The sequence below is a fragment of the Chroicocephalus ridibundus genome, chromosome 8 (assembly GCF_963924245.1).
Source record: "Chroicocephalus ridibundus chromosome 8, bChrRid1.1, whole genome shotgun sequence".
Classification (NCBI taxonomy): Eukaryota; Metazoa; Chordata; class Aves; order Charadriiformes; family Laridae; genus Chroicocephalus; species Chroicocephalus ridibundus.
This window is the reverse complement of record NC_086291.1, coordinates 2,329,002-2,351,506: the sequence shown is the minus strand read 5'-3', so window position 1 is coordinate 2,351,506 and position 22,505 is coordinate 2,329,002. Positions and strand designations below refer to the sequence as shown.

Here is a 22,505-nt window from a genome sequence, read left to right as displayed (position 1 = left end):
AGGGCAGGCTGCCCAGGACTGTGACCGGTTGGGTTTTGATAGTTGAACAAGTTTAAGGTGTTAATTTGCAAAATTAATGGAGAAGGGGTTGTGCAAGAATCATTGCTTGGGATTTCCACAATTGATGTGGGAAGAGAAAGGCCCGTGGAGAGAACGGGTTGAAACTTCACTGAAATTTGTGCTTGTAACTATCTGTGAAGGATAAATGATCTTAAACCTGAGTTTCGTAGTAGTGTTGAGCCTTTAATACTTGTTTCAAAGTAAACCTATTTTTCAGTTCCCTGCAAAATATTAATTTTTAGTTAAATAAAGTGGCTGGATTGCTGTCATTTTACAAAATCAAACATTTCCCAGCAGACACAGAATGCTAGCTTTAATGTCAGGACTTAATTTCTTGTATCCGTTACATGTATTACTTGTGATCAGATCAGTTTATTAGATGGAACTTTAGCCGGTTCCTTCATAAAATACAAGGACCTTCCAGCCTCAGCTGTTATGCAAGACATGAGCTGAAAAATATTGTTAGCAGCTATTTTTTCACAGAATTCATCAACATCTAGCCAACAGACCAGCCCTCCCTCCTACAGTTTTATAAACTGGGCTGGATGCATCAACGCTTGAGTTTTAGGCTGCCAGCCAGCGAGTCCTCACCGCGAGGACTCGAATTACTCACCAGCAGGTTTCTCTGCAAGTGTCAGCTGTGACCCCGACCGCCACTTTCCACTCCGACCCTCTCAGGGATCTAGATATTCAGAAAAGGCTCGGTCGAATGAATCAGCTCCGTGTCTGACAGCCTTCTCAATCAATGCTGGGTGGCTGAGGGGGAGGAAGAGGAGCGAAGTGCGTGTACTGATCCGTACACAAGCAAGGCTGGGGAGAAGCTACAGCACACTAGCTAAGGGACAGAACCGTCTTCCTTTCTCAGTATTTTCCCTGAAAGAAACAGTCTCGTCCTGCCCTCCCTGTTAAACCCGATCCCTTGGGGGCAGGGGTTAAGGTGGGCCCTTTCGGGGCTGTTACGAAATACATTGAACCTTGAACCGAATCAATGGGAACGCTTTTCCAAAACAGGGCACAAAATCGTACACCTTCCTGCTGATATTTTTCTGCTCCGTTACATGTATTTTACAGGGCATCCAGCGCTTCCCAGCTGATGTCTGCGATGCTGCCCCAGGGCTAAGAATTCCCCCGATGCCCAGCCTCCTTCTTACAGCCCAGTCTATAGAGACAAATGGGAGTCTGGGCCATCCCAGCAAGTGCTGGAGTGTTACTTCTGCACTGAAACGCTCTTGTCTTTAACCAAAATATTCTGGTTTTCAAACTTATTTCAGAAAGAGAAATCACCCGTGGAATTATCCTCACTGGCTTTGGACTATGACAAAACCTTTCATGCCATCGCTGCTTCCCATCTCCCGACATCCCGACTGCTGCAAGCTACACCCGCATGCTGCTTTATAAATGAGAAATTCCAGCGGTCGCATACCATCCTCGGCTTTGCTTCAGGGCTGCAGAGAAGCAGGCTATGTTTAAAAACTACACTGCATTTTAGAAGATTTTAAAATCAGTAAAATGAGCTTCAGTGGTTTAGTGAGCTACTGCCCTTTTCGTACGGAAAGATAGTTGATCTTTTCTGGGGAAGGTGGTCTGTTGGGTGGTAGGGCTGCCTGGATTGCTGTATTTATCCATTTACATGCATGATTTGGGAATCAATAGCGCTCTCACAAGCAGTGAGAGTGAAAAGACTTATTAACAGCCTCCCAAATGAACTTCAGAAGGGCTAGGAAGCGCGTCCTTCTCAGCACAGCTAACTGTTTCACGTACTTCTCACAAATAGGTTTCCGATAACGCTCCAAGCAAGCCAAGCAGGAGCGGAGTGCCTGCCCTGCACCTTGTCCCTCTGCTCAGCCTGCCTTCTCTCAGCTCTTGAAAGCAAAAGCGACAATTCTCCTACTTCTGGTATTAAACATGGAGGGTAAATTTCACTGCCTGACCACGGGAGCTCAGACAGCATCTGCTATACCCCATTTAACTTCCCTCTGTTTGATCTATGTGAGCTTCTTCAGCTATTTCAGCTGCAGTGGAAGGACAGAGATGGGAGCACAAACGTTCATTAATTATGCCCAATGAATTAATTCATTGATCTCTTACAGTATTCAGGGTATTTATTTCCTTCCCCTATTTCCATACTGTCCTATTAATCTCCTAGCAGTCTGCAGCCTTTTCACCTGAATTCCTTTTTCTGGTACCAAGGCCTTTATGGAAGAGGAGAGGAGATGACAAAGCCATTTGGGTTACGTGAAGTGAGGGCATAGAGGAAAGACCACAATTGTGGGGGGGGAGCTACTGGCCATACCCAGAAATCTCCTCCTGATCCTCTCTGAAGAGAGGAATTTTGGACGGTGGGTAACGGGGTAACAAACCGAGATCAAACCCAGAAGACCGTGCAAAATACCACAAAAGGGTGGTGTCTTCTCAGTGGAAGTTGTGGGGCTGCGCTGCCTGTGGGGGGAGTGGCGGAGGGCACAGGAACTGCAGGAACCAGGACACTTTTCCGCCAGGGATGTCCTTGGTGGTGCAACACCAACTAGCTGAGCAGCAGAGGCGAGACTGGGGAGGGAAGTAATTTCACCTTAGAGAGAAAAATTTTCCTTTTTCTTTTGGCACTGGAGTAAGGGCTGTGTTCTCCTGCGCTTCCCCTTATTTTTAGCGTCGCTAATATCAGCCATCCTCATTCAAAACACATTTGCTTTTACTCCCTTTCTATTTTAATAGGAAACGTATCTTCTTTTTACTGTTTTGACAGTACCTCGCTGAAGCCATTTATTCTATTCTGTACAAGCTCTCCTACCACATTTATCGCCAAAGTATCTGAGTGCATTAAGCAAAATGACTAACATCTGCCAGGTTATTTTTTCCTCTCGGTCTCCTCAGGAAAAAAAAATAAAAAAGGATGCCATGGTGTCCTATTTTGGTAAGCGGGACTTTTCCCCCGTCCTCTTTTACATATACATTGCTCTATTTTTTTATAGTAGAGAAAACAAAGCCCGAGAAACGTACACTTCAATAATTGGCGACGCATTTATTAATGATGTTTACTTCTTGGTTCATTCCGTATCCTCAGATTTGATCCTGAGACAGTTCTACTTTCTGGCCACAAAGCCGTAGCATCCCTCCACCGACGGGCAGCAATGAAGCCGTCAGCAATGCTCTTCACCCTACTAGGAGGCCTCTGGGCTACGGTGGGCTTGCAACACAGAGGATCAGGCAGGTGAGAACCCTGCACTTGATTTTGTTTTATGGGGAACTTGAGTAGAGCCCAGGATAGTCACTGCTGAGGCGACGCTCTGCAATGTCCTGTGTACTCACTGGAGTTTCTGAAGTGCTGCGAGCTTCCTTCCCAGCTGCATCACGCCGCAGTACTTAACTGGGAGGTGACGAAGGCGTGAATAACTGCAGTCAGGCCATACACCAAAATGGGGCAGAAATGGTAAGAAGCCACTGGGAGATGATGAAAAGCATGACTCAGACCGGTGAGAGCTCAGTGTCAACGCTGCATCCAAAACCACTCCCGCGTTACTGCCTGGACCGATCACTTGTGCATCATCTCCACGCTGTTGGCATCTGAGTGTTTACTGACTGGGGTGGGACCTTGTAAGTGAAGGAACACGCTCCCACTACTGGGGAACAGACGTCCCCCTCCGGAAAGCACTCAACGCCTCGTAGTGTATTATCCTGCCAATTCCTGTATGGAAGGCACTGGGATCCCAGGGTCAAAAGTTTAAGCATGAAGCGACTCCGGAGAATGAGAACAGATGCCTCCCTCCTACCTACTGGGAGGAGGAGACCAATTCATCACTGCAGTAAAACTGTTTCATCTCCGTGCCTTGGCCTGAATTTTGCTGAGCTGTGAATATTAGATTCAGAGAGAAGGACTTGGAGGTGGCCTTTGGCAGCTTCTCTGGACTCTCACAGGAACGGGGAGGTGTTGGCCAATAACCCGACGTGCCACAAGTGGGAATCTTCAGGATTTGCCTGACTACTGTGTATTTGAGAGTTAAATAGGTATCTGTGGGGAGTGACAGTGGCATTGATCATGCAGCATTGGTCGGTGTAAGTCACTTACCGCCTTTTCACAAGACTGGCAGGATATCAGTCAGATTTATGGGTATTAGGTCCTTTAGGATGTTTAGAGCTTCTTGAAAATGAAAAATTTGGGCTCATGAATGGTATTTGCTAAATATTAGTACAGCAGTGTAAGAAGAGTAAGCTTTGCAGCTTTCAGTATTCAGCTCTAGTGCGGATTATGAGCTCTCTGGGTCGGTGGAATATCTTAATGCCATGGACGACTCCTTGGAGTTGACTTGGCAGATTCAGCGGAGGAAGATAAGAATAACACAGCCTGTGATATGATCACAGCGTGAGCTCTAAGGAGTTTCTTAATTTCATCCTCCCTTTATCAGCCTCTGCTATCAGTATTGAAGTTTCCAACAGGATGTCAGCAAGCCAGAGAGCGGTGAAGAGAGGAGGATCATTCGAGTCTGCTGCTGCAAGCCAAGATGCAGCAGTAACCACCAGGTCCTCCTCCCATCAGGGCGAAGCACTGCTGTCTATTAGGTTTTGGAACTTCGTCAGCGTTCCTGAATCGTTGACTGAATCAGGATTACTGATATTTCTTGTTGCCAGGGAGTTAAAAGATAATATGTGCTGCCTGAAGGCTGTGGGGGACTAAGAGCAAGATCTCAATTTTCCTGGCCTTGTAGTCTAGAAGATAAGGTTTTCTTTCAGCCGTTTGAGGATTTTGTGTCCTGCCATAACTTATTTCTGTTCAGTGCTTACAGTTAAGAAACAACTCTCCTAAACACTCCATTCCGAACAATCAAGGATTCGCCTGAACCGCAACCACAGAGATTGAATCTAGAATCTAGGGGAGGGTTGCTGAACCCGACCTCGCTGTAGAGTTTCACTGGGTTTAACCCTCTTGCATGTCGGACTCTTGATCAGGTTTCTTACACGTGACTCTCTGACCAAGGCAGCAGACGGGGTGGAGGGGGGAGAAATCATTTTGCTTCTTACTTACTGCTCCTGCAAGCTATCGAAATGCTACAAATGCTTTTGCAGCCCAAATTTTGTGAAAGGTATTGGCATGTTTTGAGAGGCCTAGAAAAAAAATTGTAAAAATGTTTGAAGAGCAAAGAAAATGCCACGTATAATGAAGAGTTTGATCTACTTGGCTTATCAAAAAGTGGATTAAGCAGTGACTTGATTAGCATGTAAAAGGCTGTAAGTTTTTGGGTTAGCAGGGGAGGGCGTAAGAACGACTGTTTGAAAGCTGAAGTCAGACAAGTTCAAATCGGAGTCTTAAGTACATATTTTATTGTTGTCAGTGAGCAACCAGAGGAACAGACTGCTAAGTGGTGACCTCTCTGTCCTATCTTCTGACCCAGGCTGGGTGACTTTGGGAGATAAGCTTTAGTCAAATACAGTCCTGAGCAGGAGGAAACTGGCGAAATGTAATGGCCCATGAAGTACAGAAGGTCAGCCTGGATGTAGTGCTGGTCTAGCTTGCCTCTTTTGGAGGCAACTGGGACCTGCACGGCTTATTCTTTCCCAAAACCACATCCTTCACATGACAAAAATGAAGGTGGTGTTCTCATCCTTACCCTAAGGGTGAGGCTTAGGGCAGGCAACGCCTGTGTAGTGGTGCAGACCAGTAGGTGTCCATCCATGTTGGGCAGTGCATGGGGCCATCAGCCACCCCAGCACTTGGGGCCACGCCGACCAGGGCTTGCAGAGGCTGGCAGCTCCCTCTCAAGCAGGGCTCCTGCACGCACTGCCACACAGGCCGCTTTGGCCACTGTGGCTTTGCACGGGGGCGAGCCGTCCCTGGACAGCCGAGTAGTAACGCGCTATGGCACCAAGTGGCCTTCCTCTGCAGGAACGGGAGGTGGGCACGGAGGCAAGAGCCCAGCTGGCTGCTCTGCAAGGGGATGGCTCCCGTTTCTGCCAAAACTCAGCTGGAGTCCCTGTTGCCCCAGCCCCTGGTGTCTTGCTTTGGTGCGAGACAACACAGTTCAGCTCCTGTGACCAAACAGAAGCCTCCTCAGTTCCACATCCAACCACAACGCTGGGAAGAGTTGTCCAATATAGTGGTGCACGTCTTCCTTTTTTTGGGCTTCAGACTGGACAGGCTAGTAAATGTCTACAAGCGGTATTTTATTGACAGAGGAAAGGATGAGGTGATAAGCGATAATGGCGCAAAACGCTCTAGAGAAATGCTTTCCAGTTGCTTTAAAAATTTTGGCAGTACAGCATCGTGTATTCATGGAAGTTGCCTTTTCTTCTGTACCCTTGTTTGCAACATGAAGTAATGAAGGAAATACCCAAAATCGTCATTTGAATTACCACTGTTAGCGGTCTTACACTTTTTTTACGGTACATGTACAGAAATAAATTTGCCTTTATTGGGGTGGTGAAATGAACTTTTGTTGATAACTAGTTTTATTTTGTGTATGCTAAAAAGCAACTTCTGTATATTATAGAAATCTCTTAAGCAGCTATTAACTCTTAGCTTTACCACAACGTAACTGACCAGCTATACAGCCAATCTTTTTTCCCTCTTTATGTAGCACAAAACTTTCATTCAATATTGTTCTTTTACACTGCACTGCATAAAGGCTGGTTTATCAAGACCTGGTATGGTCTGTACTGGGGGTCTGTGGGACACGAAGCTATGGGATGGTACTTGAGCAAGAACGACAACACAGCAGCCTTCTGTTCCGCTTTCAGAGGCTGTAGTCATTCATCCCTGGAAAAAATCAAGGGCCTGCGTGTCATCCACAAATAGCGAGATTAACTCTTAATTCAAAAGGTTTTATAATGAATACACTTGGGTTTTGTATTCTGGATTCTGAGGTTTTGGGAGTCGGAGCGGGTTCTTTTAGCCTTTTAAATGCTGCTCCTCAACCGTGAAGACTAGAAACTTCCTCTTACAAAATGTGAACCAAGTTCTTCACATCTTTACTCCAGAAACTTGGCCTTTGATGAAGACATCAAACACCCAAAGGCCTTGCATCGCTGTTAGGATCAAAGAGAGGTTCCTACCGTAACGAAACCTGATAAAACCAGTTATCCTTATCTCCCACACCACGGGGGTTTGCGGGTGGTGTGACCAGCCAGCGGGGTTAGCGTACGGATATGAGACATTTTGCTGTTGTTAGCTTTAAGGTAAGAGGCTGTTTGTTGGCCAGCCTGGCCAGGCTGTGCCGGCATGGCTTTCCATGGGTGCGCAGTGGTGCGGACCTTCCAGGGGACGTGTGGTGCCCCTGCCGCGGCTGTGCTGGGGTGTCCCCTGCCCCGTGCCTTCGGCTGACAGGTGCTGTGGGCGATGTTTCCAAAGGCAGGTCCTCAAAGCGCCACGAGCTGCTTCCTCGCCTGCTCTGCCGCTATGGATGCAACGATGGAACTGGCTTTCTGCTTTATTCCCGGGCAATTTGCCACAGACCTTCCCTCAAAACTCACCTTTGCCCAGCAGGGCTGTTGGCCAAACCCCGCGAGCGAGGCCCGAAGGGTGCTCGCTGAGGGGGGGGACACGACACCCTCCTGGCTCCCGCGGGCGCTGCTGGGCCCCGGCTCCCCAGGCAGGGCCGGGCCGAAGGCTCCGCAGGGACCCCCCCGGCACTGCCGCCCCCCCTCACCGCGGCCGCTGCGGGTCTGGTGGGCCGCAGCCCCCGCCCGCCGCCTGACGGCCGGCCGGCTGCCGCTTCCCCTCAGGCCGCCCCCGCCCGGCGGACGGGAAGCGGGGCGCTGAGGCGAGCCCGCCCCGCGCCCACAGGGGACGGCGCCGCTCCCGCCCGGCAGCGCGGGGAAGGGAAGGGAAGGGAGGGGAGGGGAGCGGGGTGCAGCCCAGCCCAGCCGAGCCCAGCCCAGCCCAGCCCAGCCGCCGGCGCAGCCCTGGCAGGTGGTGGCCCCGATAGCTCCGCCGCGCTAAGCCGCCGCCGCTCCCTGCTCGCCCCCCGCTGCCATTGCCGGCGCCGGCTGGGGAGAGCCGGCGGAGCCATGGAGCTCTGAAGAGCGGCGGCTGAGGGGGGAACCGCGCCGCCGCGGGGAGAGCAGCACAGCTCCCGGAGGCTGCCGGCGAAGGTAAGCGCTTCCCCGGCTCCCTGCCCGCCGCTCCGGGCCGGGCGGCAGCGGCGCTGGGCTACCGGCTGCGCCTGGCCGCCGCTCGCCGCCCCCGGCCGCCGCCCGGGGCCGTGTCTCCGTCAGCCCCCGGCGAGGGAGGGAGGGATCCCCCGGGGGTCCGTTAGCCGGCCTGCCGCGGGGCCGGGGCGGCGGGGGGTCCCGGGGGGCGGCCGGGAGCCGCTGGGTGGCCGGGGCCGGGCAGGGGGTGCGCGGCATCGCCACCTGCGCGCAGCAGGTTGGGTTGAGAAAAACATCTTCGTCACTTGTGGGTTGTTTCGGTGGTTTCAGTAAGTTTTGTCGTAGTGAATCACATGGCATTAAGAACTAATAGTTTAAAAACAAAATAAATAATTTGGGGGGGGGGTTTGGCTTTCCAAAGAGGGAAGATGTACTTTAAATGATGTTGTGGGGTTTTTTTTCCCTAAATTATTTTCTTCCATTTTTTTTCCAAATTTCTGTCAGAATTACTCATTTTGGGCTGGTTAAGGCTGTCTTGTCGCAGCAGCACACCTGGGAGTCGTGTTCCCCCCGCGGTGGTACCGCCTCTGCGAGGGGCCAGCCATCGGCTGGACCACCCGCTCATCCTTCCCGCTTCTTCTCGGGTCAGCCCTCCCAACACAAATTTCTTGGTGACATTTTCTCTTCCAGGCATCACAGCGATGCATCATGTTCGTTAACATGTGGTTTGAGTCAGTTGTTTGGTGGGTTTTTTTTTTTGTTGTTTTTTTTTTTTTTTTCCCTCTGATTCTCCTTTTCTCACTTGGGCGCCTGGTGGGAGTTTAGAGAGGATCTGGAAGTAAGTTGAGCGTTTCCTCTGCGGAGCTCCACGTCAGCTCCGAGGGGTGCCGGGCAGGAGAGCAGAGAGCGGTGCTCCCTTCACCTCCCTAGGTGAAGGTTGAGGAGCAGTAAATCGGTTCTGATAGACAACCAGCTATTTACTTGAAGCCTGTCAGGGTGGAACGTAGCCACGGAGGTAAGGAGTTGTTTTCTGTGGTGCTCAGCAGTAGAAAATATCCCAAGAGGTCAACTGCACCAAAGAGAGAATTCCTGATAGATTTGTAAGTTGTCTTATTAGTGCAATGCTTTTTGTTTTTTTCCTCTGAAATTCTGATGTCCAGACAAAGCAGCAGTGAGTAAGTTGAATAATTGCATTTGCGTGTTTTAAATCCAATGAAACAGAGAACTTTTTTATACCACTTTGAGAGAGACACTTGCGTGCTGCATCCCTCACTGTTGGCTCCAGAGATGGTGACCAGATTGTAAACAAATCTCTGACTTACAAGTCGTCTAGAATCTAAAGCTTTTTAGTACAAAGGGTGCTTTTCTAGTACGCTGTTCACTAAACTGGCTGCATATAGCAGGTTATTCATAGTAATTATCTGCTTCTCTTGTCATTTCATCTATTTTAATATGTTGCCATGTGCCTGCTGAGGTACTCCAGGTACACCTATATCTTACTTTATTCTTATCTTTAGACATTTTAGATTCCAGTAAACCATTTTTACTGTAATGCTTAAACATGGTCCCGAAGTAAGATTCAGCCTTGTTGGCTGCTTCTTCCAAAAACATATTCAGGTTGAATTTGCATCCAGGTGCAAAAATTCAAGCCAAGCCTACTGTGTGTCATGGAGATAAGTGGTATACCAAATCCTGATCCATATTTATAGGTAGGACCCTTTTCTCATTTTCTGGTAGTAAACAGCGCGCTACCTTCTGCAAATACAGCCTCTCCTCTTCCTAGCTGGGTTGCAAAAACTCTTCATTGATCTTTGTGCCTTCTGGTTACTGTAGTTTCCTTATTCACAGTTACTTTTGCACCAGTGTGTGCCTTTGTATATTTGATGAAAATCTCACTGTCCAAACCATTTCCCACACCTGTTGGTCTGACCTTGCTGAACGGAACCATCAGATCCTTCTGCTGCTGCCTCTCTTGCTGCTGTGAAGTACCGTGAAGGTGCTACAGAGAGTTGTCCTGCTTTGTTCGTCGTCTTCCCTCTCGCTTTTCCGGGCATTCACCAACCACTCCGTTTGCCCAGCGCTGACAGCTGTGTGTCCCAGACCTTCCTGGTCTTCCCCAACCACCCCTGTACGTACTTCCCGGCTCTGCCCACCTCACGCGGAGGCCTCTCCTTATTCACCATTCAAATCCTTGCTCAAGAGTCTGACTTATCTATCGGGAAGCTTAGAACAGATTAGCTGACTAATCGTCTCTGTGAACAGTAGTCTTATTTAAAAAGTCATTACAATCAGCTACCTTGCATTTCCATATTTGAAATAGGTAGCCATGGGTAGATTTGTAAAATCCTTCCTAAAATGACAGTTTTAAATGCTGACAGGTTGGGCCAGTTGGGGTGATTTGTTTTACCCAAACAACCCTGCCCTGGAGTGATCCAAGCTGTCCCGGTGTAGATGTGGGTAGTTCTTGTGCGTTGAGAGAAACCTTTATTTGTTTAAATTAAATGTCTATTATGTAGGAAATAAAGCATGTAAATCTTTACATCAGTTCCATCAGTAAATGAAATTGTACAGTTATGGCAGTAGGATAAATATAGCCTTAGCAGATGGAAAAAAATATTAGAAAGGCGTAGAACGGATGACGATGTGAAAGAACTCCCCAAAACCTGAAGGCTATTGCAAATGAATGTGTGTCTACAGGCATTAAATATTGTTTCTGAAGCAAAAGGATATTAATCTGATGTTACTACTCATGCTCTGGTGTTCCGTGTCATCCCCCCCCCATCGTATTTCTCTTAGTTTAGAGAATTAAAATAATTTGTCAGCCTCACTTTCAGATTCTTGCTGCTGCAATGTTTTGGTTTCAGGCAATGCAGAGGAATGGTTACTTAGCTGGTTTAGGTAAAACATGTTAGCTGAATTTCTTTAATTATGAAAATATTTTTCGTCTTCAAAAACTTGTTTGTACAATAAAAGGACAAATTGATAGTATCACGTTCCTTGCTAAAAACATGCATGAAAGGCCTGTTTCTCTTTGCGGTTAGTGCCGTTCTGTGAGTGTAAAATGCCACCGGTTCTGTTCGTCTGGAAGCCCTACGTGCCATTACATCTCAAATAGTTTAAGTGTATATCCCTGATTCAGGTTAACATATGTTAAGAGAGTGTGATGAATGGTACAGAGTAGGTAAATCAAGAACTTTTTTCCTGATCATACATACAAGAACAAGTACACATGCAATGAAATTGAAAAATTCAAGACTGTTAATTTTTTTTTTTTTCATTAGATGTATAAATAGACTGAGGGACTATTTGCCAGGGCGTTCTTGATGCACAGAACTTGGCTAGATCCAAGATAATTTCTGTAAATCACAGAAATATCCAGAAGTGTGAAAAACTGTGCAAATACTAAAAAGACAATTTTGGAGAGCTGCAGAAAAGATGTAAATGTTTATCCTTCATAGCTTAAGCCAGTCTCTGAGAAATAAGGCTTGGAGGAAACTTTCTAGGAGAGCAGATTATTCTACGTCTGCCTACAGTGGAATTTCTTGCACTTTCTGTTGAAGCATCTGGCGTTACTGTCAGTGATGAGAAAATAGATTAGCGGATGATGATGGATTAGATCTGGGGCTATTCAGATGCTTATAAAGTGTAATTCTGTAAGTGCGTGTGTGCCCTCTGAGTTTGGCACTTCCTCATGTTTGTGCATTTACCAATACACTTTGTTTATTTTATTAATAAGTCAAGGGAAGAAGATCCAGAAAATTCCCCTGTGGTTGTCTTTGCTTCTTCTCTTTCTGTCTGTGTGGGTTTTCTGTGTGTGTGGTTTGTGAGATTTTTTTTCCTCCCCTCCATCCATCTCTCTTTCCCGAATATTCTCTCCTTTTGGAAGCCAAGCAAGGAGCGTTATGTATATTTTTGCCAGTGGAGAATGAGGAGACGAGTGGAACCAAAAGCTATGTCTTGGGCCGGGTAGCGCTTTGTGCATGTGGTGGTATTTGACTGCTTCTTTCAACAGATGCCTTCTCTTTCACCCGCAGACAGGTGGCCAGCAGGCGGGGAGAGGGGAGGGAAGATGTCTCATTATGGGGAAACGTTATCAGGTGTGGGTAGGACACTGATAATCTCCCTGAGGGCAACCAGGGTTGCTTATTGCTGGTGGGGTATAGCCATGGTATAGCCATGAACCCAAGCTATGACAAACCGAGACGGAGGATCTGGAGGCGTCTGTGCAGGTTCAGGGCCTGGAAGAATTAAGGACAGTCTTGGTGGCACTGAAAATGTAGGCTGGGAATTGGGACAGTGTAGACCAAAAGTATTGTATAGACTGAGTTGTTTTATAGAGAAAAAAAAAAGGTAGCTTGTCTGGGGTAGAATTATAAAGCTTGGTACCTTATGGGCTGAACATCTTTACTGTTAAATCGTTATAAGAGTTGAGAGACGGGTAAGAGTTGGTGCTAGCACAAACAAATGGTTTATGATGGGCTGTGGCACAGTGAAATGAGGCTGGATTGGATTTGGCGTTTGGGCTGAGGATGACGTGGGTGGGTGATATGGAGTTACTGTTGGTTTATGTGAAGTTACTGTAGATTTTGGTGGGGTGGAAGTAGCTGAGAGTTCAGTGCAACATGACATAAAAAGCCACTGGAAAAGGGATGAGGTCTGTCATGAGCTTAGGTGTTTTTCTCCACATGTAGAAATGCTACATGTAGTAGTGTGACTAAAATTAGGGTTAGGGATTGGCAAGCTATGGGCTGATGACTTTTTCTTTCTGTAGCGCCACTGAGGGCTGATACTAACAGGGGGAAATGTGTTGAAGGGTAAGTCTTGACTAGATGGTGGTTAAAGCCACAGATAGGGCTAGGGTTGAGTTTCTGAGCTTGGATTTGGAAATGGGAGCAGCAAACACACTAAGAAGTATGCTAAATCGTGGTCCTTAATCTGTGATAGCCAGAGCCAAGTAGGCAAATGTCTTTTGATGGGCTCTGAAGATGAGTAGCCTTCCTGAGCTGGAGCTAAGATCCAGGTTTCCATTAAAACTTGCTATGCTTAGATGTTTCCTGCTAGGCTGTCACCCTTGCTACCTGCAATGTAGGGACTGCTTTCCTGTCCCAGCAGCTGGAGTCAGCTCTAAGGTTTTTTGAGCCTTCACTCCATGAAGGATTCCGTCCAACCCTTGGTGTAGCCATACTGACCCTTCCTTCCAGTAAACCAAGCCATTTGTCCCTTGCCTGGCTGGCTTTAGCCCTAGAGATAAACGTAGATGTTCCTTTCAGAGACCCAAATCAAAAATTTAATTAGAGCAGCCCTACCCCTGTGGGACGTTCACTGTCCAACATTAAACATAGCGTGTCAGCGCCTTTTGTGCCCGACACCAGAGGTTCCTTCAAACCAGGCTGTGGAGGCCGTCCTGGGGAAGCAAGAGCCCAAGGAATGTCCTGTCTGGGCATGTACAGGAAGGGTGAACTTGACCAAAAAGGGCTGCAAGCTTCATGAATTTTTGTATCGTTGAAAACTTTGAAACCTTATTACTACTCTTTGGAGATATTTCTCCCTCTCTTTGCATTCTGTTCTCTGAAAATGAAAGCACTAAGCTGATTGAGTCTTTTTAAGTTTCTCTTTATAACTGGAATGCTGGTTAATTCAGAGGACCTTTCCTCCTCAAAATCCTCTGTGATTTTGCTGTTGGTTGACCAAGAAGCCTTGCAGCGGTTCTGTTTCCTGTGGGCTGTAGGTAATTTGATGAAATAGCAGTATTTCAGTGTATTATGTACTTCATCATATCTTAAATGAGTTTCTGATAGCAGAAAAGCAGTGGAAGCCCCCAGCATCCTTTGCAATGCATGGGAGAAGTTGAGGTGGCTGATGTTCTCTTTGTTTCTTGCCTAGAAGAGGATGGAAAACCTCCTCAGCAGTTTTGCGTTATGTTGAAGGTCTCGGCCACAGTTCAATGGGAGTACGAGGATGCGAACTGTTAGATGGCATTTTTGAGAAAAACTTTGGATGTCAGTTGCTGAAATGCACTTCACTTGCAAACGGCTGCCTGTTGAGAACATTAAACTGACCTGGCTTAGCTGCTAAACAGTTAATACATACTCATTTTCTCTGTAATTATTTGCAGCATAGCTGATAATACCCTACTTTTGACCTGATTATAGGCAGCAGATTTTGCAGGGAACAGCAGCTATTTGTGGTAAAATGTGTGCCGTCCAAGCATGAAGTGTTAGTGAGCAGCGGCAGAACTAGAATGACTACAGTTAAGACATAACAGGTAACAAAAGGTTGAGTAAAAGGGTAACCAGGCAGCAGGTGCTAATGAATGCTTTTTTTTTTTTTATCAAATACTTTTCAACTTGAACGAACTAGGAGAGGGATTGCTGGTGTGAAGTTTGCAATGAAAGAATTATTTTGCACAAGATATTCAAGGCGTCTGTTGTAGAAGAACGCAGAGAGCAGGAGCTCTGTTCTACAAGTAGAGAGGTAGGGAGAGAGAGACGGGGAAAAAGAGGTCATCTAAAATAAATTCAAGGAAACAATATGGTCTTGAAGTCTACAGAGAGCTGGGAAACGGCAGGGTGAGGAGCAGCTAACAAGCTGATGCCGTAGGGTGGCTTTGTAAGTCATCTCTGCTCTCCTAAACCCAGAAGGAACCTGTTGGCCACGTTTTAGAGACAATATTCTGCTGAGGCGTTTATGGTTTTTTGTTTTTGTGTTTTGTTTTTTTTTTTTTTCAAAGACACCTGAGGGAAGCTGCAAAAGATAGAGAGCTTAATGCCAGAATTTTCTCCTCAGTGTTCTTTTAGATGTTTTTCTTTTATAACAATGTTTCTAAACTTGTAAACAAGAAGTTGGCCCTTTCCTTTGCTAGAAGAGATAACCATGATATTTTAATTTTTGTTTTTGCCTGGGGTCCTGAGTGAACTCAGGTGCCACTGACATAAATGAGCAACAGTGTCTCTTCTAGAAACTAATCCAAATAAAATTACTGTCTGCAGCATAGAAGGAATCTGGGAGTTGTTGGAGCCTCAGAGTTTTCTTACTGACCTGTAAGAATCAGTTTTGGGATGTAAACTATGAAGTGTAAAGAAAAAAGGGGAGAAATTTCCCTTGATGGGGGAGAACCTTCTCTAACCTTCTTGTTGCTAAACAAAGCTTAACATCTGAGTCACGCAGATTGATGTTGGATTGAACGCTTTCTGCCTGCAAGATGGTCACCGAGTGAAAAACTGCTTCAGAGCATTGGTTGAAGGAAGAGTACTATGCTCAGATTGAAGAATAAATTATTGCAATTGATTTTCGTTTCATTCATGCTTTTGTAATTCAGTAATTGCTTAAGGAAGAAATGGATTGCATACCACTTGAATAAACAGTACCCAAAAAAATCTTCTGAAGTTGCCAGAGCACTCTTTAAATGTGAAAGATAAATCTGGAGTGGAGCCCCTTGCAACAGGGATACTTTCAAGAGTGCTTATAGACAGTGAAAACGGGAACTTCAGGAAGAGAGGAATCCGAAATGATTAATCCTCAGTAGTAACCGTTTCTGAAACTAGAAGCCCAAATAAGAAACAGAAAATGATCCAACCTTACAAGAGCTCTTGAGAAGAAAATAAGTATAAAACATATGGAAACCTTCAGGGTGAAGCTGCTCTGTTTGATGGGATTCTGTTCAAAGAAAATCATATTCTCAGGATGCACAGTGTGCTCAGGAATACTAATCAGAAATCTCACAGTGCCTGTGTCTGGTGCAAGAGCTAAACCCGCTACTGCCTATTTTGGTCATTCCACTTGAAGAAAACGCGTCCATGTATAGCATTTGCAGTCGCTGTAGGCATCAGCTTGGAAAATAGTCACTGAAATAGCATAGGATTCTCCATTTTTCATCTGAGAATGGCTAATGGTGTTTGGGGTTTGCAATAACACTGGCCATTCTGGGGTGGGAGACAAAGAGCATTTAGAAGCAGGATTTTGAGAGCTTGGATTCAGGTCACCGCTTCTGCCAGAGGTGCTCCTCTTCCCGCTAGAGAAAACTCTCAGGGCATCCTGGGTGTATTTCTTGGGATCCTCAAAAGAGACCAGGAAACCTGTCCCAGCATTGTCATCCTTGAAGGTCCTGGGAGCTTCTCCAGGGAGTCTCGGTGGTGAGGCACAGTGCGAGAAGAACAGAGCTGGAGGGTGAGGTGGGGTGTAGCACCATCCTTGCCTGCTAACCCCGAGGATTTCATGATGGATTCTTGCTTGAGACAACTTCAAAAGAGTCAAATCATCAAGAAGCTCTAGGCAAGTGGTCTACTGCTATCATAACAATTAATATTCTGCTGCAATAGGTCTTAGGATACCATTCCCCACTGTTTTTTCACAGGTAGGCAGCGCTGGGAGACGTGAATATGCCTCAGTTGGTTTTTTTGTCTTTTGTCTGTCTGTCTTTCTTTTCTCTGTCTCAGTTTTGCATTTCCTTTCTAGAATTCATTCAGAAACTTCTATTATAGTCCTTCACTGCACTTTCCTAATGAATTATGTATATATGTAACTTACAGACCTTTGGCTGAAAACCATTAACGTAAGACAAATACTTGGATAAGCAGGACGATTAGAAGCCTGGCACTGTTATGAAGCTGGTGATCTTCCCCCATTCCGAGCTTTTAATTTCTTTCAGCATAAGCATAAAGTTTTGGTATCCTGAAATCCCCTGCCTACACTGTTAAAGGTTTGATCTGTTACTTGCCGCGTGTCCAACGTTTCCCCTGTTCCGTAGGTGAATTGAGCCTGGGTGCTTTTTCACATTTTTCATTTCGTTTTTTATCCATTTCTGTAATTTTTGGAGGAGTCACAGGACCATTTGTTTTCTAGCTGCTTGTGGGTCACTGATGAATCAATTCAAATATAAATTGAAGACTTTAAATGCCTTTTCTCAGAAAGGCAAGAACAAGGCAGTGTTCAAATGAAGTCAGGCATAAGAACTATAAAAATAAATACTTGTTTACCTAATGGTCGGTTTTCTTCTGGAGCCTGTTGGCATATTCACAGAAAAACGTGCCTTTTTAAAAAAGGAAAAATAATTAGGTCACAGGCAAGTAGCTAGCTAGAAGGAAGTAGAAAGATACATTTTTTTTAGCATCTTTGCCTGTTGCTTAATCATCCGCTATCAGTGGAAAAAATACTTTGTACAAGTACTAGTCTACAAGACTAGTAGTCTCTACAAGACTAGTACTGTTCTGGTGCAAGTCTCCTGGCACGTAACATAGTTATAATGAAATTAATTCCTCAATTCAGTTACGCTTAGTAAAAGTTGGGAAGTTCTTGGTAGGCAAAAGATAAGGTATTTGTTTAGATTCATGTAAAAATAGAGAAGCTTTACAATAAAAAATAGTAACTTAGCCCTGAGCAAACTCCTATTGATTTTGCGCACATCAGTAGAAATCTTTGATGGATTTTTCTAGATTAAATATTGCTTCTCTTCTTTGACCCGAGGTATTACTGGTGTGGAGTTTGCTTGTTGCTCTTGTTACCAGGAGGAATTGATGCTGGCTGCGGGGTTTTTTTTGTAAGCGCCATGGTTTTATTTATAAAACAAGGAAAAAGTAGGAGACATCTTCCAAACTCCTCTCCATGGAATGGCTTATGCGTGTGCTTCACCTTGGGGTAGTGGCAGTGATGTTCCTCCTGTAGCACTCATCTTTTCGGAAACCTCTTTTCTGTGCTGGGGTTGAATGCATCAGGGAAAGCCTTTGCAAGCGGCCCCCGAGAAAAGGTGCCCTTCTCCTTTCCCATAACTGACTGTATGATCAGACTGCAGTATGGTGCACTCCCTGGAGTAATTATTGCTTTTTCCATTTTACTCTGCAGAGACGTCTAATTGCGTCTTTATTTGGTGGGTCTTGTGGCTGCCTAATGGATCAGAGACCTGCATATTGGGAGGCACCAGCACTTGCTTTCCAGTATAACCATGTAAAACCAGTGAGGAAATGGTAACTGAAATGGAAGCCTCTACACCAGGGCTGCAGATTAGCTGTGGATTTGGGAAAACACAAGTGATGGTTATAAACCATCTTAAGGTCTCCCTGCTTCTCCCCAGAGCCGCGGTAGCCCCATCTCCAGTACTTCAGGGTAAAAACATAACACGTTTGGTAATTATTCCCATCGTTGTGCCAGAGCGCTCTTAATCCAGAGCACGTTCCTTTTATTTCTACATTTGCACCCGTTACTTTGTGGTTTTATAAAACAGGTTTTCTTGGAGAAAGCTTATGCTTTTCAGGAAACAACACCTATTTTGGCTTCCGTTGTTGATACTGTGTCTTTGGGAGCAAACAGCTGCAGCTGGGTTAATGCGGTGAAGTGCAGTCGCGTGGCACGCGCAGCGGCTTCGTGCTGCTTTTTACTTCAGACATACACTTCCATTATTGGTTTTTAAAAAGTATAGTTACAATGATAGGTTTTAAAAGGGTACTTGTAGGTGTCTAACAACTGTACTTTATAATCAGGGTAATTAAATTCATAGAAATTAGTCGCTTGAAATAAAAAAATAAATTTTGCAAGCAGCATAAAATTATTCCCCCCTGTGTTCCTGTATTTATCACTGCATACTAGGTGACTAAAATGTAGTGTGTGCTCTTACGCTGTAAATATAAACAAGTATTATTATTGTTTCCATGAATTTTTTTGATCTGAAATATCTGGAGAAGATTTTTTTCCCTGTTGGAAGTCTGTAGGCTTAGATCATCTTTCCTTTTTTCTGCAGAGGAGGGTGAAAGGAGTGTTCTCCATATGTCTGGGGGGTTAAAATTATCCTCAGCGCTGTGTGGCAATGGTTCCGCAGATGAGCGTGGTTCCGCACTCTACAGCTAAAATGGATAAATCTAAATGGAGAAAGTAGTGGGAACGCTTCATTCCCGAGTCATTCAGGCTGTAGGAATTTTGGGTTCTCCGTTGCATCCAGTTGTCCCCATACTTCTGGTGTGGCCCTTTTAAGTAGGACTTCTTTTTTTTCTTTCTTCCCCCCCCCAAAATAAGTGTATAAAGTGATATTGTAATTTTCATTTATTAACTCTCTGGGTATCTGCCAAAACGTCCATCGCAGAGACCTGCAGTCGGGCTGTCTCCCGAGCCAGGTTCCCTCAGCTGGGTGCTGAGATGGCTCTGCCTACAACAGGGATGCAGCGTGGCGGCTCCCCTGGCTCCAGGCTCTGGAGGAAGGAAAACAGCCAACAGCTAATGTCTGCCCCTGGATGGACATACAGAATACATATTGAGCGCTGACATGCTGCAGGTACCCCCCTATAGATCTTGACTTACTGATTTTCAGTCTTTTCCAGCCCGTTGCCCTCAAAAGGGCTGGCAGTCATCTTGTGGCCTGCCAGGGTCCCACCAGCCTTCGGAAGAGGGGGAGATTTGGTGTTTGGAGGTTTTCTACGTTAACAAAACGCTGTGTGGGTCTGAAGTGGCAGGAGGTCAGTGCTGTTTCATCCCTGCATGAGCGTCCTCCTTCCCTGCCCGCCTCGTGTGGCCAGGCTGAGGAAACTTGCCCATCCTCCCCGTCCCGTGGTGCTGCCAAGGGGAGCCAAGTCTCCGCTTTTCTCCCCTGTTTCTGTGCTCTTGGGTAGCGGTGGCACGCCTGATCTCCGGCTTCGAAGCCGAGACAAGTGAGAATGAAGGGGGCTAATTCTGCACACTGCGTTGCTGCTGGAACTTGGGATTTGCCTCGAGTTCCTTGCCTTTTCCTGCCATTTCCAGCAGCAGAGGTCTGCCTCTTCGTACCCTGAGGCTGTGAAATGTAGACCTAATAAATTAGATTCTGACTGTTTCTTTGCTTGGGCTCTCAGTAGTTTTGCTTGCAAAGTGCTCAGTCTTTCTCTTCTGGGATGTATTATAAATGCCACTTTCAGCCAGGTTACAAGCTGTTCTGTGCACCGCGTTTACTGTAGAAAAACAGCTGAGATACATCTTTCGCAGGTTTATTTTGGGCATCTTATTTGGTTTCAGGAAAAAAGCATTTCCTTCTATTCTGAGTTCTCAAAGGAAGGAATATGAGCGTTTCCTTATCTCAGTGGAAGGGGATTTATGGGGGGAGCACCTAAGTGTTGGAGCAAGTTAGGAATGTAAAAGCCTTTTTTGAAAGGAGAAGAGAAGCTGTCATACAGTGCCTCCCCCCAAATCCTGTATGAACAGATTAAACTGAACGTAATTAATAACATCAAGAAGAAATCCATTAAGTTGTTATAGTAACTGGGAAGCTAAGGTTTAAAATGTATGATCTGAGTGACTCAGCTCTGGGGGAAGGGATCTGAAAGCCCACGGATGGGGAGCCAGCAGCATCCTTTTCCCTGGTCTCCTCTCTGCCCGTGCCCCGGGAAGCTCTGCTGGAGGCACGATGCACAGTTAAGGCTCTCACCAGATCCTGAGCGTATTTGTCAGCGGGAAGGACGAGTTTATTCTATCTACCCTATCTGCCGAAAAAAAAGCATGTGCTTTTCCTCGGTATATCTGCGTAACGATTAATGCTTGTCTCTGCAGGATGTCTGGTGATTCTTGAAGAAAATTGGCAAAACTCGCCCAAAATAAGTGGTAGCTCTCTCATAACGGGTAACAAGGAATTTGTGAGTTCTTGTGTCCTGCAGAGTAGCACCACCTTGTTTCTGGAGGTCCCCTGGAAGCAGGATGTCTGTGGAGGTTTCCAAAAAAAAAAAAAAAAAAAAGAAGGAAAAAAGAAAAAAGGAATTTGTTTTCTGTAGCTTACTTGGGATCTTCTCATGGATGTAAAAGGAAGTACGTTACTTTCGTTGCCCTTGTTAAAAAATACTTGTGTAGAGTGAATGTGGGAAAGGATTGTTTTATTTGCCTATCTGTGTACTTCCATTGTTTGCACTCGGTGTTTTCTCAGGATGCAGCTGCTACCAGAACAGTACATAAACGTTTATGTGCCTTTTCTGCAAGTGTTAATGTCAGGTAACAGCGTGGATGTCTGAAGAACAGAGTGCAGAAAAAGGTGTGAAGATGGTTTTTGCCGTTGTGATCTGGTTGGTTCTGAGTATGTAATTCTGCATCCAGAATTGATAATAAACCTTTGAAATAGCAAAGGCTTGTTGTTTCATACTGTAATTCCCATGACTGCGTGTAATTTCTGCCTTAGGAACAATGAAGGTTTTGGTGAGCAATTTATTGCATAACGACAAGCTCTAAACCTCGGAGTAATTTACTAGTGTAATGGTCCATGGCAATCTTAAAGTATCTAGGCAATATATAGAGATTTATTGCGTCTTGTTCAGTTAAAAAAGACTAGTAAAAAGGCTTGTCAGTTTTATGTAAGAATTTGGATTTACTTAAAAAAAAATATAAAAAAATACACCTGTAAGAGCCTGACTGTGTTGGACAACCTGTGTAGGCTTCTCGGTCTGTGTTTGACCTGATTCACCAGCTGCCCTAGTGCTGCCGTTACCGTGGGCTCATGTGCGATTCACGTGCTGTAGGTGGACATTCATTTCTGATGAAGTATAAGGGTATCTAAGTGTTTAATTTCTGATCCAAACTTAATATTTTGTCTATCAACAATTAAGGTTAGCAGTAATCAGGCTGCGTTTAGTCAATAGAAATGTTTATTATATTTGTAGAAGATAAATGCACGTATATTTAACTGTACAAAAGTTGCAGGTGAGTACATGGTTGCACTAAAGATCCCAGGGAAATGCTCCATTACTTTTGTAACGTGGGATTCTTTGATCTCACTACTGGGGTGATGAAAACAAGGTGAAAAGCTGATACTTTTTTTATACACATAATTTTATTCTCCAATCTGTAAGAAAGACATTGATATGTTGCTTTAAATGTTGCAGGGTGAGTAATCCCTGCTGTAAAATCCATCTAGTAATTTAATACTGCTGTTTTACTACAGGAACACGGGTGCCCTTTAGCTTTTCAGTAAGGTAATCCTGCAAGATGAGAATTTTAAAACTCCTCTGTGCTGTTTATGCATTGGGGATTCATGTAGCTGGGTGGTAATTTAATGATTCGGTAGGGCCGTAGTAAGCTGTGTAGCCTCTTAATCTGCTATCCGTCTTTGCAAATCCTTACCTTTATTTTCGTACAGCAATTTATAGAAATGAAAGGAAACGTGCGAGTAGCCCTAAGTCTTCCAGAGGGAGAGGAGCGCGTTTTTTGTCTGAGTAAAAGCACATCATAAGAACAAAATGGGAAACCTTGCAGAAATGTTAGGCCACTCTGGTGACTTACAGCATTTTGTAGGCTGACGTCTTGTGGCATAAAAAGGTCATTTCGTGTCTACATCATGCTGCTGTTTGGACTTTTTTGCATTGGAACAAGCAAAACCATCGTATTCTTCCTCCCTAGCGTAAGGTTGGTTTGAAAGAACGCGGTACTGGTAATAC

At 45.4% G+C, this 22,505-nt stretch overlaps 1 protein-coding gene across 1 annotated transcript in view; it reads left to right on the top strand.

Moving 5' to 3' along the window:
* The first annotated feature begins 7,919 nt into the window (after positions 1-7,919).
* Positions 7,920-22,505, top strand: part of PDE4B (phosphodiesterase 4B) — a 219,516-nt gene continuing 204,930 nt past the window's right edge. The window contains exon 1 of the mRNA XM_063342708.1: positions 7,920-8,139. The gene's annotated coding sequence lies outside the window, so the exon portion shown is untranslated. The remainder of the gene's footprint in view (positions 8,140-22,505) is intronic.